The sequence below is a fragment of the Miscanthus floridulus genome, chromosome 14 (genome assembly GCF_019320115.1).
Source record: "Miscanthus floridulus cultivar M001 chromosome 14, ASM1932011v1, whole genome shotgun sequence".
NCBI classification, from domain to species: domain Eukaryota; kingdom Viridiplantae; phylum Streptophyta; class Magnoliopsida; order Poales; family Poaceae; genus Miscanthus; species Miscanthus floridulus.
Genome location: NC_089593.1, coordinates 49,040,718 through 49,060,596, shown reverse-complemented (window position 1 = coordinate 49,060,596; position 19,879 = coordinate 49,040,718). Strand labels below are relative to the sequence as shown.

The window sequence follows — 19,879 nt, the reverse complement described above, 5'->3', positions numbered from 1 at the left end:
ATGGGATGCACACGTTACGCGGTCACCACCTAACTTGCAACTTCTACGACTAAAAAGACCAAAACTAAGATCACCGTTTCGTGCAACTTCTGCAACTAAAAAGACCAAAACTAAGATCATCGTTTCGTGCGACATTCGATCGGGTCGCCTTTCTGCGTACGACATGCGATCCTGCGGCGCTTTCCTCTCTCGCCCGACCATGCGGTGGACCTGGCCCAGCGCTCCCTCGCGCGCACGGTTTTCCCGTGCCATCGCTCGCGCACGCAAAAGAAACCTCCCGCGGCAGTCATCGCGCACGCCAAAGAAACCTCGCCATCGATCTCGGGCGGCAATCATCGCCATCGCGCGGCCTCCCTCATCAGCGCCGCCGCCGCCGTGCCACCCCCGCTCGACCCTCGCCGTCGGACGGGCCATTGCGCCACGTCGCAGCACCTCCGTTATTCGGCCTCGACCAGCACACGCCGCCGCTTTCGGACGGGTCACTGCTGGACGCGACGCCTGCAACCCTGCGCTCGCGACCGCGAGCCACCGGACGACCTCGCCAAGCCGCCGCTGGACGCGACGCGACGCCTGCGACCCCTGCGCCCGCGACCGCGAAGCCGTCGGACGACCTCGCCAAGCCGCCGCCACCGCTACTCACCGACACCGTTCCCGCCGCACCTCCGTTCGTCGGCCTCGACCAGCTGGGACCAACGCACCAGTGGCGTTGCCATGACCTGCTGTTCGGATCTTTTCTTTTGGAGATGGAAATGTTTAGGTTTTTAGATCTGCAACTCTTTTTTCCATAACCACCTTTTGCAGTAAAGAAACTAATGATACTGACAGTGGCATCTCCTAAGAGTCTCAAGTTAACTTCAAATTGTCTCAAGTTAACTTCAAATTGTCTCAAGTTAATTATGTTTTATGTTTATGATACTGACAGTAGCATCCCCTGAGACTTTAGTTGTAGTCTGCAATGTAAGGTTAGCCCTTTTTTTGGTAAGATATATGCCTCTTTGTTCAGTGATGATGGGCCCTCTCTCAGAGCGATTCTCAATCATCCCATAGATCATTGATTGTACGATGACATGCTTGTCTCAATGGTTGTCCTAATCAAGGTGTCAGCTCGATCAGGAACAGTTTTGAAGGCCATGCACTAGAAGCATGTCAGGGATAAACTATCTAGGATTCTTATAGGGTCAGAAATAAATAGTAGATCAATTCCAATTGATATCAATTGTGTTAGTATGAGATGCATATATATTTTCTCAGTCTGGAGGCTACATATTTAAGTTTGACAATGTTGGTAACCGCGACCTCTGCCGAAACTAAGCAGCCAGCCAGTGCATTATTTGTTTTCTGAAGCCTAGATTGATTTTCCTGTCTATATTTGTTTCCTAATTTTCCTGTCTATATTTGTTTCCTGTCTATATTTGTTTGCCAATAGCTTAGAACCTGTTAGGCCAACCTCACCCCGTCGGCTAGCCCCGTGCCCACCAGCGTCCACTGGCCAGCGTCCGCCAAGCCCCCAGCCAGCCAGGGCATCAGGCGACTGGTGCCCAGTCCTCAAGTGGCTAAGCACTGCCCCTGAAGGCTGCAACCTCACCCTTCTGCCCTTGTCTGGTTGCCCCTGCTGCTGCATAGTGAGCCATACAGTGATTTGTTAGTAATGCCTTTGTAACATTAGATGATGCTAATCTCAGGAATGCCTTTTCCTGCATATTTCTCTTCCTTTCTTAGTTGGTGTGAAATGCCTGGAGTCATCTTTTATTCCAGAATGTCTTTAACTTTATCTATCCCTTCTTGTACAAGCATAGGCTAAAAATGACTAAGTTGATTAGCTCACAATATTTGTTGCAGAGGCATGCATTTTTGTCTGACAGAAAAACGACACATTTTTCTAGGTTATGGATACATTAATTTCAATATATGTGATGTTGTGTACATGAAGGATTCTCCAACTACTTTACCCAGAACAGTATAATTCTTCACCTTCTTATGGTTATAGAATACTCAGCTGAGAACATCTTATAATATTATAAAGCTAATTTCTGGGTTCAGATTGAAAACCTATTTATTTGAATAGAGGTTGCATTGCCTTGCCACATGTATTCAGGTGTTTTTGGGGGTTGGGTGATGATAATCATGTTGTCTGAAACATGCCTTGCCACAATTCTGCTTCAGAAAAGCAGTAGGTCTGAACTCTGAAGTTGAGAGAGTAATGGATAACTAATGCAGTGGCACAAGCAGTAACAGTTCATAGTTTTTTCTATAAAAAAAACTGATTTTCAGGAGTAGTGGATTCAGAAGTCCAATTACTGGTCTTCAAAAATAAAACTTGATTTAATGGACTTGAACATGTGTGCTCTATAGTTTCCTTGAGATACTTCATTCGCTTTCCCAGCTTCCTAATTCCTATCAAGATTTGTCATGCAGCTTGCAACTACATGGGGAAGATGTCTGTTTAAAATCTAATCCAATATCAACATAAGACTGAAGGTAATGTGCCAGTCTGAAACTATCAGGGATGGGCAGTAACTGACAAAACACTGCTGGCAATGCAGGGATAGTTTGACATTGTTTTATTTTCTATGATTTGGCAATGCAGAGATCATAAGAAGCATAGATAAAAAGCAACATGAGCTCGTGCTAGATTTTTCAGCGATGATGATGATGCTATCCTGATTTTCAGTAGTACAGAGGAGCACAAGCACATAACCTTATTAGTTAGTGCCTGCAACGTTGTAGTATTATTCTGCTACTTTTTAGGATTAGTTTGTTGAGTACAAAGTGTATGAGTCTTTGATCGTTAAGCTATGTGGAAAGCCATTGTTTTCATTGTTTATGCATGGAAAATATTTGGCTCATGGAATCTTATGTTTCTGTATTGGCATTTTTTCGCTCTATATGTAAATACATATCACTTATTGATTCCATTAAGACAGTATCAGTTAACAAAATGTAAGGTCTCTCGTATATCTTTACAGTACATGCCTATTTAATATTCATTCCAAGTGATTGTTCTGTTATCATTGCCAATTTCTCCATCCCTTTTTATCTGCTTAAGTTTACTGGAGTACCCTAATCACGCTTGATCCAAGTACATGCAGGACCCTAAGGATTTATTCCCTCGATTCCATGACAAGATGAGAGGTCAGTTGGCTACAGTTTTTATATTAATTTTTGTTTGCTCTGCTTATTTAGGTTTTGGATTCAACTATATTTGCATTCCAGCCGTAGACATCAGTGGACATTGAACCAAAGAGAATTAAGCTGAGGTCAAGCAGTTATACTTGCAATACTATGCTTGACACTGACAGCTGCAACAGTGCAGGTATTGGAGCAATACTAATGTTTTTTTCCTGTCCCTGATAAGATTTAGCCTCATGTTTTCTACTAAAAAGCAACATGCTTATGTTCTCAAAAGAATTTCACCAAGAAACAGCCATACAGATGGCTTGAACGACGCGAGTATGCAGTAAAGCTGCATGGTTTCTCTATTTTGTAGCTGATTACACTTTTCATAATTTTAATGTTATATATGACCTTTGTTCCTAAATAATTGCTCTTTCAGAATGCATCGAATTAAACAGTAGCTGGTTAACTGCGCTCTTGCTGATTTGGTTAATTCATTTTGTACTTTTGTTTTTTCAGGTGCAGCACTAATATGGAAATAGTATCTGAAGCAGTGATGCCATCTTCAATGGTGATTTGTGCCATGGTTTCAAGGGTTGCTGCCCTCCTTCCTCCTAATCCAAAGGTCCCAGCTTGATCTTGGCAACCTTGGCACTTTGGTTCTTCCTCCATGTGCACTCCACTATTTTTTCAAGAGTAAAAGCTCTTCCTAATTACATTTCAAGATCCCCAAATATTGAGATATAGCTGCAATACTAAATTATGGGTCACTATATATTTGTCCTCTTAAGGTAAACCCTCTCTCTTCTTGCAATTGGATCTTTTCTACTGTATATTTGTCCTAAACATTAAATCCAGACTGGTTAGCATGTTAGTGACCCGCGTTGGACCTTATAAGGCAGCATCGAAATTATAGTAGTATTTTAGTATTGCTCAGCATTGATTTTGTTAGTATTTGTTATAGATCATACATTTCCTTAGCATTTGTAGAGGAATTGGTTTTGATAAACAAATAACAGATATGATGCTTATAGGTCATTTCACAATTCTTCGGATGAATTTTAGCAGGTCTTGTTTCAAATCTGTTGCACAAGCCCTCCCTACATATGTGATGAGCGTGTTCAAACTTCCACTGACTTTGTGTGATGATCTGATGAAGCACATATGGGTCTTCTGGTGGGGAGCTGAAAATGGCAAGTGGAAGATTCAGTCGAAACCATGGGAACAAATGATACTTCCTAAGAGCTCTGGAGCTTTGGGTTTCAAGGATTTAAGACTTTTCAATCAGGCTTTACTTGCTAGACAGGCATGGAGGCTGGTGGCCTTCCCAGATAGTCTCTGTGCACGTCTTTCAAAAGCTAAATATTTCTCTCATGTAACTTGCTTGATAATGTTCCAGCAGCTGAAAGATCCCAAACATGGAGACGAATTGGATATGGCTTGGAGATAAACATGGTGTGGTGTATAAAATTGGTGACTGGAGAAGTACAAGGATATGGAGGGACAACTTGATTCCTCAGGGACAACCTGAGACCAATAGGTAGTACCTGTGTTTGCCGTCTTCAATGGGTGCATCGGTTAAACGATTCTCAATGAGTGATTGAAAGTGTTCCCAAGTAAAGAAATAGTGCAATCAAGTGGCAAATACTTTAGCTTCTTTAGCTAGACGTCGTAAACATTCTGCGGCTTGGCAAGGACAAATGTCTGCGTGTGCTCTGTCCTTCCATCATCCCGATTGTAATTCGCCGATAGCTAGCTAATAAAGCTTCTCGCTCTGCTCGAAAAAAACTCTTCGGATGAAACTGTAGCGAGAAGATTTGCGATGTTACTGAAATTTGAAGATCAAGCATTCTGGTGAAAGACAACAAGACTGCATTGCGTGGCATTATGAGACCGGTGGAAGTTCAACGTCTATCGCTTCTCCCATGCCCAAGAGATGTGCTGCTGTCTCTTGAGTTTCACACCTTGATCACAACAATTGATGTTTTACAACATATATGTTATCCGGTGAATATCTTTTCCCGTTGCAGCGCATGGGCATCTTGTTGCCCATCATTCACATGTCCATTCTAGAGGTGTGCGTCGTGACTTAACCGCATGATGGAAAGGTCTATACAGTAGAGTTTGTGAGCCTACGACGTCGCGCTCTTCGTGACTGTGTCAATTTCATGAACTTTGTTTTTTTATTAAATGTCACTTTAATGTTGGTATTTAATTTTTATAGTATTGTTATCTTATCGTGCGATCCATGTGTTTTTAGTACAAAATGTTAGCTATCCCGTAGCAACGCATGGGCACGCAACCTAATAGATTTATTAAGGGCATCTGCAATGGGTGATTCATAAGTTAGCTCTAAGCATTTTTTTTATATTTTAATAGAGAAAAGCTAGCTCTTGATCAAGAGTTAGATGCATACACACATTCTAAAAGCATGTGAGAGTGTCACGTGGGTCTAATCATACTGTTAGCCATTACTAAGAGCTAACACTAATTGAGTGGTTGGCTTAGAGCTAGTAGCTGATTCTTACTGTTGCGGGTGCCCTAATAACCTTGTTATGTTTCAATTCATCTTGGATCTAGACTCCCTATCGTGAGTCGACTAGCCATCCTAATTTGCATGGGCATGAGAGGATTAGAGATTTATCTAATAATTAATAAATCACGTTGTATGTTCATATTTGTTTTGGGATCATACTCTGCCCCACATCGTGGTTAGCTAGATACATTGAACAACTAGTTTACAAAAGATGTTCAAGTATAAATTAACTTAAGTTCAAAAAGGTGAGTAGTACTATAGAAGCAACTTAGGTGAAGCGCCTAAGGTAGAAGAGACAACCAAATCATGTCGAGCCCACCGACATGACCTCAATTAGTAGCACTAGTCAGAACCTACAACAGGGGTTAACAAACCCTGAGTACTTGAGGGTACTCAACAAGTCTTACCCGACCAAAAGAAAAGACTCCAAGGGCATGCAGACTTAAAGGAAAGTTTGAAGCAACAAATAACTTTTTTAGAAAAGCTTACTACAGGTGGATCCTTACTTTCAATGTTTTAGCTTTTGTATTAAGTCATTATGGTATCCAGTTTTCACGTGATCTAAATCAATCACCTCTTTAATCAACTCATCTCATCTTCATCTCTTATCCACAAGTAACCATGTTCCATTGATTAACTACGTGCATGGTAGAAGATCGAGTCTCATAATCGAGGAGCATGATGATTCGAATCGATTAGGCCCAGCTAGGGTTTTCTTACCACACGACATATGCAGGTCTAGGTCCGGACCCGAACCTACATATATCAACACTCATTAGGATCCTCCAAAACATGAACGGGTCCAGCGCTACCTGACAGCACAGTACTCCACCTCCCTGCGCCGCTCCTAGGGAATTCAAAGGATGTGTACACGCTGCTCTCACCATCTCTCCACTCCTAGTGCGCGTAGTCTTTCACATAATGGAGTAGCCGAGGTATTAGGCTTACCGGAGTATGTGGCTAGTACTGCAAAGTCTCGAACACATACAAGCCTAAAATGAATGGTCCTTAATCGATATAGGTGGGACGAGCACGACCTGGCGAACCTGACTGCCCAACACTTAGATTAATATCGATTCCCGTCTGGTCTCAATTTAAATATTATTATCATCATGGTATTCTCACAGCCCATAACAGAGCTGAGAAGAACAACATAAAACCTATTTTCCGCGAACGATGAAACCATCATTCGACTTCTAACAAAGTCTAAGCATTACTAAGCATCAGGGGAAATGATCTACACATACTAGTAGGGTACGACTAAGGATACCTGAATACCAAGGTAATCATGCAGCAACGATATTCGATCAACTTCTAATTACTTATTGCACATCTCATAAGACTTAAAGTGTAATAAAGATTTGTAAATACTAGAGAAGGGTTTATGCTCTGGGGCTTGCCTGCGTTGCAGATAAGGTTAGATTCCACATAAAAGTCCAGTAGTTAGACTTGGCACCAACACCACTAGTGGATGGACCTCCTCCAAAATTTGATCAACACTAGCCTTCTCACTCTCGTACACTACACGCAATAAATGATGCTTGCTTAACAAGATGGGATGCATGGCATTATGCATGATGCATGATGAAGGACACATAAGTGCATAACAGAGCTTGATAAACTTTAAGAAAGTTGAGTACAACTTTCCTTCACTAAAGAACTATGTTCATTATCATAAAAACATTTTAGTTAATTAACTATTAGATTAATTAGTTGTCCATCTTGAAAGTAATTACACTACTATGGACCAGCAAGATTAACATAGATCTTATCTCATGGTCATTATAAGAAACTAATAATTAAGTCATAGTAATTATTATATAAACAAGTTGATTATGTAGTTACTAAGAAAGCAACACTTATCACATTATTCTAGTCAAGCAAGGCAAAGTATTTAACTAACATTACACAAGATCAACCATGAGGGAAAGCAAGGATCATTACATGACCTAATCACATGCATTACTTAACTAGTCATTTGAGTAAAATATTCTATTTATTAATTAACAAATTAATTACAAGCATAACATGAAAAAGGATTAAGTTGCCAAGGAACAGCAAAGGGAGTAGTGTTCCAAGGTCTACTATCAACTCCAAAATACACCAAAGTCATTCTAGAAATTTATAGAAATCATTTTAGTATTTTTATTAATCCACAAAAGACATTTAAATTAAGTGGACAACTTATTTTCATCAAAACAGAGCCAAACTTTTTGTGAAGGTAAATCTAAGCATATTAAGCATACACAAAAACTTTTAGATCTATGTTTAAATAGGAGTGCTTGGAAAGCAGCTATTGAAGTGCTTGAACCGGGACTTAGGGCTCTTGGTGGGTTTCAACTCTAGCCTACCCCAACTTGCTTGGGACTGAAAGGCTATGTTGTTGTTGTTGTTGTATTTTAGCCTATAAAAATCATGCAAGGTCCATTTATTAATTAAAAGAGGTAATTTTTAAACATAGCAAAACTATTGGTTATAGCTAAATCATATTTTTCTTATGTAGAGCACATCATAACTAGGCTACAAAAAGTTTCATATGTTTCTTATGCAGCAATATTTAGTTATGAATTAAACAAGAATCAGCACATTTTAACGTTTACTGAAAATCAAAATCCGGTTGAAAAACTTTTCTCACCCACGCGCAGCCAGTCGCAGCGGTTGACACGCGAGGCTAGGTCAACGGTGGCGCGCGACCGCGCTGACCACGGCAGCGCCGGCCTTTGACCGGTGGGTGCTTGTCGCCGACGAGGTCTCCGGTGACGGGGGCAAAATCTACGTGATCAGGGCAACGCCGTGCATCGATCTAGGGTACTAATCGAGTAGCTAGGGAACTACGACGAGCACGCTAGCGACTACGGCAGCCCAGCGGTGCTTCGACACAATGGCAATGACTCACGACAAGGTTTCCGACAACGTGAAGACCACCAGCGCACTCGACTCTCTCACACGAACATGCCTGTGCTATTGGTTGACCGATAGGGTTAGCAGCGATCTTGCCCATGGCTGTGGAGGACGGTGGAGCAGAGCTCGCTGGCACGGCAGTGTTCCAGCCGCTATGCTATGGTAGATGTAAAACAGAGGGCATGCCTAGCATCAGGAGCTCACTATGACTTCGTTCGGCTACTTGGTCATGAAGGGGACGCGACGCAGGGGGCTAACGACAGTGAGGTCAGACGCGGCGGCACAAACCGGCGATGAAGTGGCGTTCCAGCGGCTCATGCGCGCGCCAGATAAAATGGATAGTCCTTTGAGCATCACGGCATCAAAGCAGAACTAAAACATCAAACGAGGTGGCGAGAGGTGCTCTAGAGTGAGCTGGCCACGATGAGGGGGTGCGCGATGGCCATGGCGGGCGGCCACGTTGGGAAAGGCATGTGCGGTGGACTCTAGTGGAGAGAGGTGGCTCTAGCGGGTCATAGGTGAGCGCAAGGAGTAGGAAAGACTGGGCACACGAGCAGTTGGAGCGATGGCGAGCAGGCTTGGCAAATTTGGTCGGTGAGGTGAAGGTGCTCGGCGGTAGCGGGAAGGAAGAAGAAGAAAGACGGTGGTCGGCTTGGTGAGATAAGGACGTGGGCAAAGCGTTGAGGCGTCTAGCTGCTGCTTGCGCCATTACCACCGAAGCAGCTACGTGCCCGCTCGTGCGAAAGTGGCAGAAAATGGTCGGCGACGGCGAGCAGGCAGGCAGAGTGCTCACCGGCAATGGGCACTGTAGCAGCATGATAGTCCTTCTTCCTTCTATTTCTCCCAAAACCAAATGGCAACTCGATTGGCTCCAAAAACAAAAGTTGCACATCTTGATCTGATCTCCAACTTTGCTTTAAGATTCAAACTCAAATTCTTGCTCGATTGAGAGATCCAAGACCAAGAACATCAGCACTTTGAAATTGAACATCTGAGCTTTAGTTAGGGTTTGAAAACAGTTTTGGCAAAGCATTTTTGAGCAATTAATTAGAGGTTAATTACTGTTCTATTAATACAATCAAGGTTGTCACTCTAAAGTACAAACTTCATACTTTCAAATAGTACCAAGGTTGCACTTATATTTATATATGAAATATATTTTAATAAATCCCCAAAGATTTGAATTTAAAACTGAAATTCAGAAGCTTAGTCAAAATTGGCTAAGTCTAGAATTCAATGCTTAATTCAATCTTGGAGCCTAAATTAAAACATGCTTCATATGTTAATAGTACCCAACCTTGTCACAAATGTAAAGTATAAACTTAGCACTCAAAAGTTTATTAAGGCAAACTTTTAAGTGTTTAAGAAGTTTTCACACCAAAATTTCATAAAGAACCTTAATCACATTAATGACATCATTTCATGCAACATATGAAACACTACAATGCATCATATGAAACATCACATATGCAACATGGACATGCTATTATTGAAACATAAAATGCATTAATGAAACAATACTTATGATTATGCTTCATGATGCTCATGATCAAAGTTTTAACAGTTTTTTAACATATGGGATGTTACAATCATCCCCCTTAAAGAAATCTCATCCTGAGATTATGGAGTAACAAAAGCCTTGGGTTGAGTAACGGAACCCAGGTTGACCTCCTTTGCAGGGAGGCATCTTGCCCTCTGACCGCTATGGAGTTGGTCCCGACCGTCGGGTTTCATGGCCAGCGATCTATGGGACGTCTCTCGACAAGGCATAGCCGAACTTCACATCGATTGGAGAGGATATCGGGTCCCACTCGAATTACCCATTGACTTCGACAAGGTGCACCGCTCTGACCGTGTGGTTACGGTGGACATGCCTCTCCCCACATGGGGCGAAACCAAACCCGCCTGTACTAGGGCAACATGACCACTCTAGGTTGGCAAGGACGCTAGGGAAAAATGGAGTCGGGTCCCTATGACCCCATAAGAAGTCAAGGCCAAGCCACGACCAACTCCTCCCTATGTCCTAGGTCTAAGACCTAAGGCCAGCTCTAGAGACTCACAAACCATAAGAGGTCCATGACCTCTCCGGGACAGAATGACGGGGTAGACAGCCAAGGTAGCGCAACAGAGTCTTCCTTGTGAAGTAATGCGAAGCCCAAAACATGATCACAGCTCGGTCACATGGAAAAAGCAAAAGGTCCAAGACCTACGAGCCAGCGTACGATCACAGTAAACCTTGCGACCGCAAAAAAAGAGGTCGAGAAATGATTCCTCGCATCGTTAAGGCAAAACAACCCTTTCAACGACCCTTGGCCAAAAGTGCGACCCTGATCCCATGGCTCGAGGGCTCACTGCAACCACAAGGGAAGCCTAGACATTTGGGAAAAAAGAATTTTTCCTCAGTATCCACTGGTACAATAGCGGCCATGCCGCTTAGGAAAGTACAAAGGATACAGCGTCACCTCAATGGTGATGCTGACAAAGGCCAAAGGGCAGATGCCACAATAGCAGGGGAGTTGAGGTCAAGGTTTGTCTCACTAAGCCCCCTTGCAAGCATCACGATCCCATGGCCAAAACAGGGGGATAGAGACAGAAATCCCAATGGCTCTAGGAGGACCTCCATGTGCACCAAGAGACTTCCAAGAAGCACCCCTGGGTAGCATGGAGACACCTAGCACCTACGGGAGCCACCACCGTCCTCATGGTAACAAAGGGAGATCGATCGGCTACCAAACTATAGTCGTGTCATGACCACGCCTCGCTCAATGAGGCAGTGTGACAAGGCAATTGTTGATGGTCCTTAGCAGCCCATTTTATACCATCAACAATGCCTAAATTGGTCATATAGATGACATAAACCATACTCATAGGGCCTATTTCTAACCATTTCCACAAGTTGTGATGACTATGTGAGTGTAGGAACAAAGGTGGCAATATATAAATGCAAAAACACTTCATCAAATGCCCATTTTGACTACACCATGTCGAAGAGCTCATCGAGATTCATGAAATCGAGTTTTCATTCACCAAATTTGAAGTCTGGATGACAAAGTTATGCCTTCCAAAAAATTGCAAGATGGGCCAGGGCTCGGTTTGGACACACTAGATGTCGACGCAACCTAGGCTCAGGTTAGGCGATGTGGACAAGTGTCCAAAGGCCACCAAACTTGGCCCAAGGCCTCCCTACTACCTAGGAAGGCCATATGAGGTGCTCTTGACCCTAGAGGGCCCTGAGCCACGTCGACCAACTGCCCACGGCGTCGGGTGATGTCCTGGGAGCACCAAACCGCCTCTCCATACCACGACCATGTCACCAATCTGTGTGCTAGGTCACATGGAAGACATCCATGCCTCAATTTTAAGTCAGTTTGATCCAAGGGCTATCAACGCATGTCACATGGATTGAAGGGCCCATTGTCATACTCAAAAGGGAGTTACCGACCAAAATAACTGACTTACCAGCATGCAACCACAATCTGGAGTCCATCCAAGTCGTTGGATCGTACGTCAGTGGAAATGGAGCATTAGCCAATGGTCAAGGATGTCGGCCAACACCCAAGTTTGGCCACCGACCTCCCTTGACATCTACAAGTACCTCCCTTGCAGGAACCGACCTTAGGAGGCTATAAATAGTGGTATAGAGCTCCATTTGTAATCATCCCCCATTGATTCCATCACTCCAAGAGAGAGTAGTAGCTACGCAAAGCTCTGTAGCTCTACTACTTAGAAGTAGAGGATAGGGAGAGAATCAGGAGAAGCTTGGGGTGGAGCCAGGGTTGTCGGCATCCTCTCCACTTGTGCCTCGGTGGATGAAGCTCTTCTTCGAATGGAGTCCAGCATCTTATGTGTGGTAACTATGTTGTTTTCCATTACTTAAGTGTTGTTTATATACTGTTGTTTACAAGTTTCACTGCTAGGTTAGAGTGCTCCAATCTTCTTTCATCGAGGCCTAGACTAGAGTAGTGAGTCTATAGATTAAGCGTGATGCTAAGGCTATAGCGTGCCTATGTTTATAGCTAGATCCTCGGATAGATTGTGGTTGGTGGCAGGTGGTGACAGCCATGTCCATCCTCTGTATTCCACAACGTTGGGTCTAGTTATTAAATCATAGGGCTCATTGTACTTTGTGCCTAATCGGCCCTTTGGGTGAGGTTAGGGCCGGTACGCCCCAAAGTAAACAACCTTGATATAACCTCCCTTAGTCTTGCCTTAGTATCTTAGAACCCATAAAGATCCTCTCTACCTGTTATCACCTACCCTTATTCTATCCTTGGATACTCTTAGTTCTTCACTAGTCCACTTCACGTTCCTCGTGGAAATTTGATACCTTGAAATACTCCTAGGTAAAAGCTACGTTGACATCCATGCGCTTACAGATTTATCTGTCTGCCATATCTAGTGTCAACAAGCTTTCTAGCGCCGTTGTCGGGGAACAGTAGCTGTTCTATTTTAGAACCAAGTCATCGAATTATCTTTTATGCTTTACGTTTCATACCATGGATTACATTCCTATCATTTAATTCGCTGCTCCAAAGGGTGTTAGTTTGGAGCCACCTCCATCATCAAAACCTATCCTCACTAATAGTTATGAAATTCGCCCTTGTTTCAAAACTAAAGTTCAGGAGCTATCTTTTGCTAGGGAAAAAGATGAAAATCCATATGCTCATCTATGAGAGTTCGAGCAAGTGTGTTCATGCCTTCACATTTTGGGCATGTCACACGAGACCCTTAAGTGAAAGCATTTCCGTTCTCTTTGACGGGATTAGCCAAATTGTGGTATACTCGAACCATAGAGAGTGTACAAGGAGACTGGGAAGTTCTTCAATCCAAGTTCTGTTTAACCTTCTTCCCTATCTCTCGAGTAATTCATCTTAGAAGAGAGGTCCTAAGCTTTAAGCAAAAAGAGAAAGAATCTCTAGGTGCTGCATGGGCCCACTTGATGGATCTTTTCTCCTCTGGCCCTGACCTTGCTATACTCGTTCCTATGCTATTACAACACTTCTATTAGGGTCTTAGTGAGAAATTTGCACATTTCCTTGACATCGCTTCTGGAGGAGCCTTCTTACATCTTTCTATTAGAGAGGGGAGAGCTATCCTTGATAGAATCCTTGAAAACTCTTGCTACACCGATGTCCATGATGACCCCACTAAAGAAAAGGACATTCCAACCCCTATGTAAGAAATAGAAGTTTTGATAGCTAAATCCTTGCCAATTCCATCTAAAGCTTCAGCTTCCAACCTAATTCCTGAACCATTACTAGGGACACTAAAGGAAGAAGAAATTCATCATTTGCCTTTTGCATTCAAGGAGGATCTCTCTCCCGATGTTAGAAACACCTTAAATCATCCAATCCAACAGAGATCTTTGGCATCCTTGACCCCAAATCATCATCTTCTCTATTCATCTCAAGATTTGGATGCCTAGGAGCCCCTCGAATCAACATCATTTTCCACCTAAGACTTTGATCTCCCCGATGTCCATCCTTGTTTCTTTGTTCATAATTCAAACCAAGGAGGCACTTCACCCCTTTTGGTTGACACCAAATGGGAGCATAAATCATCTGAGGCAAGGATCCCCATCCCAATGGAGGACAAGGATGAGAATCCACATGTAGAATGCTATAGACAAGAGATGATTGACGAATATGTTTGGTCTATGGACATTCTCTAGGGATCAACTTTGGAGTTCAAAAAGGAGGATCATGTGGATGAACATCAAAGCTACATTCAGAGCCACAAGATCCACGCTTTCGTGAAAAATCTCTAGATTCAATCTTTCTTTCTGCCACTAGCAGTTATGCGAGTTACACCCATCCTATGCTTCTCCTTTATCAAATCCTCAAGAAGATGGTTGTGTATGCTTTTGTTTACCATAAGTACTCCAAAGCTCATAGTTGCCTTGGCGCAAGTTCTTGTAGCTCAATTGCAAAGGTCGAGCTTATGACTTAAAACAAAGCACTGCCAGGAGATATTCCGTTTGCTTGCTATTTTCAATTCAATAAAGTTTGTTTAGTTTCTATCATCTCATCATAAAAATAAAGTAGTAGTAGTAATAATAAATAAATATAGTTTACCTTTCAAAAATTATGCTTTTCTCTTTAAATAAAATAGAACGAACTCTATGAAGATTGAGCTTGATTGTTGCACCGGCTGATGCGCTCACACATCGGTCGGGTTTGTAGTATCACCTTGCACGAGTCTACGTTGCAGATATTAAAATCATGAATCAAGGTTTTTGAGTAACATCAAGAAGAAGGAATTCAAGTCAAGGACAAGGTATAAACGTACAATTCAAGAGTGAGGCTAATTAGGCATTTAATGCTTAGAAGCAAATGTGATGGTCCACTCAAAGCCATCATCACATCATAATGCTTCAAAGAAATAAAGGTAACATCTCTAAGGTATGTGGTTAATGCATAAAAGATTATCTTTGACCCAATAAGCATGAAAATGAAAAATTGATATGATTGAACTTGTTTAGTTTTTCTAACACATTGGTGAAGTTTAGCTTTTCAATCATGTCTTCTTTCTATTCATAATCACAGCCAACTCTTTTGAATTCATGCTAACCTGATATATGGAAATCTACACAAAAGCTTATGCCATATTTTGACATCTGTGGGGGTCGGCTGACCCGGCCTTAGGTCGCCCGACCTGGCACTAACATGAATCAGTTCAAATTCTTGTGCACATGTTCTTCTTTCTTCTCTTGTCTTAATCAAACATAGAAAGAGTGTAGATTGAGATGTTAAAATTGAATGATCATGTTTTGTCTTTACATTATCATCTCTAAAACAAATGCTTATACATGAACCTCTTCTTATGCAACCTCTTGTCATGTTAAATTTTGCTAAATTTTGTGACCTTGTGAAGTAGTGTCACTTCAAAGATTTAAACTATCTCCTTCATAAATACCCCTTTTTGCCTTTTTGTGAAGAGAGACATCGAGCTATTAAAAAAATGGTTGGACACATGAAGGTCCAAGTAAAATAATAAAAAAACAAAAAAATATAGGCACATGAAGGTCAAGTATATTATATATTAAAATGTAACACCCTAAAATTTTATTTACAATTTAGTAATTAAAATTGAGCATTTATTTTATTTCCTGTGCATTTTAACTTAGCTCAAATAATAATTTTTGGTTAATTAAAATTTACTATAAGGTTTAGAAAAATGTTTGTTGCATTCATGCTGGTGCATAATTTTTGTTTGAGTGTAGGGCTAGAGTTGTTTGGCTTTAAATTCAAACATAGTTTGAATTTGATGCAAGTTTGCAAAAAAGGAAAAGAAAAGGGGTTCTTTTTCCTTCTATCCCTCCCTCTCGCTTTCAGCCTGAATCCGAAGCCGGCCCAGCCTGCTTTCCCCCTCTCTTGCTCTTTGCCACGAGCGCATAGGCCCAGGTTGAGGCCCATCGGCCTCTTCTCCTCAGCGCCCGTGCCTACCCCGCTCTTGGGCTGCTCGACCCAGCGTGCCCCCGCAAGTGGAGTAGGCCACAGTCGCTGCCGCCATGGGCCTGCCTGTTAGCTACGTTGGCCCATGCCCTCTCCCTCCTTTCTCTCTCTATCGTCTAGGGCCCGCACGTCAGCCACCCACCACTTCTTCTTCCTCAGAGCAGGAATCATGTGCTGCTCTTAATCACGTTCTTCACTCCCCTGTTGAAGGCGCTGAGTGAAGGAGGCCATCAAGGCATGCTTTCAAGCCCCTCCATGATGACAGGCAGTAACCACCACATTTGTTTCCACTCCTACCACGCCCGCCCGCCTATAAATCCCCTGCCGAGCCCCTCCGTTTCTCGCTTTCACTCTCTGCTCGCACGCACACACTGCCACTTCCAAATTGCCCGTTCTAGAGCTTGTTCATCACTGAGGTCATGCCTAGGAGCTTCTCGGTGCTTCGCCATGGCCATAGGTCTCCTTTCCATTTCATTTTGACCTCGGATTTCATGAGTTCATGCTCACCGGCGGCTAATTTCCTTTCAAGTCTAGCTCCGCCCGTCGCCGGCTGCCTTGGAACTATCCCGAACATCACAAGCATCTTCATCGGGACTGCGGTAATCTCCGCTCCATCCCAGTAGCCTTTGCTTCATGTTTTGTGCCCTGGAGCACCGTATCGGCAAGCTCCAGTGCCGCCATTCATGGTGCCACCGTGTGGGCTGTCGCCCCGACGTGCTCCCCGTCCTCGTTTTTGGTCTCATCGAGTTCACGTTGTTCCGCTCATCACTCCTGTGCCTTCAATTTGGAACAGGGTTCGGGTGTTCATGGCCAGCCATGGTGGGCTCATTAGCAACACTATGCAGGCGATGGGGGACCCTCCCCTTCATTCCTAGTCGTTCGATCAGCGTTGGACGGTCATGATTAGAACATACCCCTTCGGGGTCATAACCAGTCCACCGCAGACCCGTGGACACGGTGCATCGTGCCCGTGTCAACGCATCCATGCCCATGTGGAGCACCTCACCAATTAGTGCGTGCCACATCATGCCATGTCAATGGCAACGTGGTCAACACCACGGTCTGTTGAGCACGTTTTGCGCTTTAGCCCCTCATGTTTTCTGAAATCAACCCGTAGTCCAATATCAGTTCAAAAGCATTAATTTTAGTTCTGTTTTCTTCTATTTTAGCCCCCTAATGTTTTGAAAAATAGGATGTGCCATTTAGTTTACGTTAGAATTCAGATTTTATATGTTTTTATTCAAATTTGAGTTCGGTTTATTTACAGAAATGCCATTGAATCTTGTTTTATGCATAACTTTCACGTTTTAAATTTGATTAGAGTGATTCTTTCGCTCATGTGTTCGTAGCAGTACATAGATTACTTTTATAATCTTTTCAGTCTCTGTGTTATATTGTTTGGTGTGCTGTTCTAATAGAAATATATTTGTATGCATGTGATGATTGGTATGGATGCTTGATTGGTGATTTGGATCACGTTTAGAAGGTGATCAGTTCGAGTTTGTTGAGGAGTAGGGTGGTGAACAGTACCAGGAGGTCAACTTTGAGGAAGGCAAGTGTAACAAAGGCCCCTTGTACCTATGAACTTTATAATTCATACATATGCATGTGTCTGAATTTGAATCGCCTTTAAGGACTTAAGCTAGATTACTCTTGTGCCACATATCCTTGTTACCTATGATTTGTGATGCATTTTAGATAGTTGCTATAGTGCATAACCAACATAAATAATAAACATGACTAATGGTTTATGCAATATGTTAAAATTGTGCTTTTTAGCAACTATTTAGGGGCTAGAGTACTAGGTTTGAGTGCTCTATTGCCTCTCCATAAGGACTTTATCCTAAAGCGACCACCCAGGAGGTTTCGTACAACCCTGAGTGTCACATGGCTCTGACCTTAGTCATATAACTAGTACGTGTCTAGCTTGTTAGTGGTTACCGAAAGGCACAAGAGGGGGTGCCAAGTTGGGTATGGCTCTTGTCCTGCCGCGGTGTGTGCTGGGCTGCGCGTCACTAGTGTGCCACTCTAGGAGGAGAGCATCTATATCTGCTTGGTCAATCTGAAACCTTAGCGGCTACTAACTTGTAAGGGTGTCTAGTGAAAGGTTAAGTAGTGAAACCCTGCCACACTTCCTTGGCAGAGGTGCTATGGGCCTTGCGAATCACGGCTCAATGGGTAAAGTTGTACAAATTCTATAGAATTCTTTAACCTGTTATAACAGCCAGGCTCACGGATATGAGCGGCTTGGATCCTTCATGATTAGTGGTTACTTGGATGGTTGGGAACAATATAATCTTGATTAATTATTATTACAACTTGGGTTGGTTTATTCACTAAAGTAGTGATACAGGTTTAATAAAATATGACCAACTAAAATTGCTAACCATAGATCCCTTTGTTATAGTTGCTAAGCATGGTGCGCTTACACTTGCTTTATATTCAATGAAAACCCCAGATGGGTAATAGATGCTTGATGAGAGGAGTTTCCAGAAGATATCTATGAGTTCTAGGCTGATGTCCACTAGTTAGAGTCCCTATGGCAGCATGGGCATAGCTTTCTGCTTTTGTAATAATGATGCTGATGAGCAAACCTTTGCGTTAAATAATAATGTAATGGATATTCGATGTAATAAAGTACTTTACTTTGATATTATTATAATTTAGGATTATTTGTGTGTTTGGACATCCTAGGCGCACATATATGAGTACTTGATTTTGCTATGCAAAATTGGGTGCGGCATAAAAAAATAATAGCTCCATGATCTCAAATGTTATCCTGTGGGGGTCAATCATAAGGAGATCCACTCACCACATTGCTTTCCTTGAGAAGTGTCACAACCTTCACTAGGAACATTGTTTCACTTAACACTATACATGACATAGGTATGTTTTTCCTTCACCTTGATCTCCTTTTTGGCATGATAAATGTTTAGTCATGTTTCATTTCCAATCATGCTATGCGCCTCTATTTGCTTTTCAATTAGAGGAATAAAGTATTGGTTCATTAGTACATTTGTACTAGTAGAGCCTCATTGCTTTCACTCTTTGTGTCTTTGAATAAGCACAGATGCTAAAGGAATAGGTGTGGGGGTTGGGCAACCCAACCTCAGCTTGAGCAACTTCTCCTCCAATGAAAAACACTAAGGCTATACATAGAAACACTTCACACATCAACATCAACTCACTGGACTTCATCTCTGTATGAGACGTTGGTTTGTACCTTGGTACCTCTCCTTTATTTATCGCCCTAAAATTGAATGCTTAAATGGCCAATTTCTTCATGTTAATTAAAACTTGATGAACTCTAAAACATGACCCCAAGATTTGACCATGACTTATCTTATGAGATTGCCTTGCATAATCTTTATTCCTTGTCTTTCACTTAATGCTTGTGGGAAACTTACTCAATTAGGATAACATTACCTAAGTTTTTGTGAAGTGTGATATAGTGATGACAAGACTAGTCCTTCTTTCTAATCAAGTGTTTTCGAGACTTTTGTTTTGAACAAAATCTAAAACCATGGCTTCATAACACCTCTATGGTATAAATGTCCTACTAGAGCCTTAGGCAATATCTTGACAAACCCACACTTTCTTGCTGCTTAGATTTTTATTTGAGTTTTTCCAAATCGTGTGACCCTAGTGAGCGATGTACCATGCTTACATGATCAAGATCTCGTACAGTCCAGCATATATGATTTACTCTTACACTAAGAGTAAGCAAAAACTTGCTTTGCACACTTAGCTATGGTCTTACACTGAGAGCTAGCATAGATATGCCTTTTACCTCTCCACAAACATTCCTTTCCACCCCTCCACAATCATGCTTTTCCACCTCTCCACAAAATAAGACTCCATGTATCCAAGATCT

The 19,879-nt window shown here is 42.5% G+C and overlaps 1 long non-coding RNA gene across 4 annotated transcripts; it reads left to right on the top strand.

Annotated features, from left to right (window-relative positions):
* The first annotated feature begins 88 nt into the window (after nucleotides 1-88).
* Nucleotides 89-5,305, top strand: LOC136504778 (uncharacterized). Of its 4 annotated transcripts, XR_010770978.1 has the most exons (4): nucleotides 89-3,132; nucleotides 3,214-3,313; nucleotides 3,634-3,905; nucleotides 4,183-5,305. It is a non-coding gene; the product is annotated as an uncharacterized lncRNA (long non-coding RNA). The 4 variants fall into 4 exon arrangements; XR_010770977.1 differs by having other exon boundaries at nucleotides 89-3,313; XR_010770980.1 differs by having other exon boundaries at nucleotides 89-3,313; nucleotides 4,149-5,305.
* Nucleotides 5,306-19,879: the final 14,574 nt, after the last annotated feature.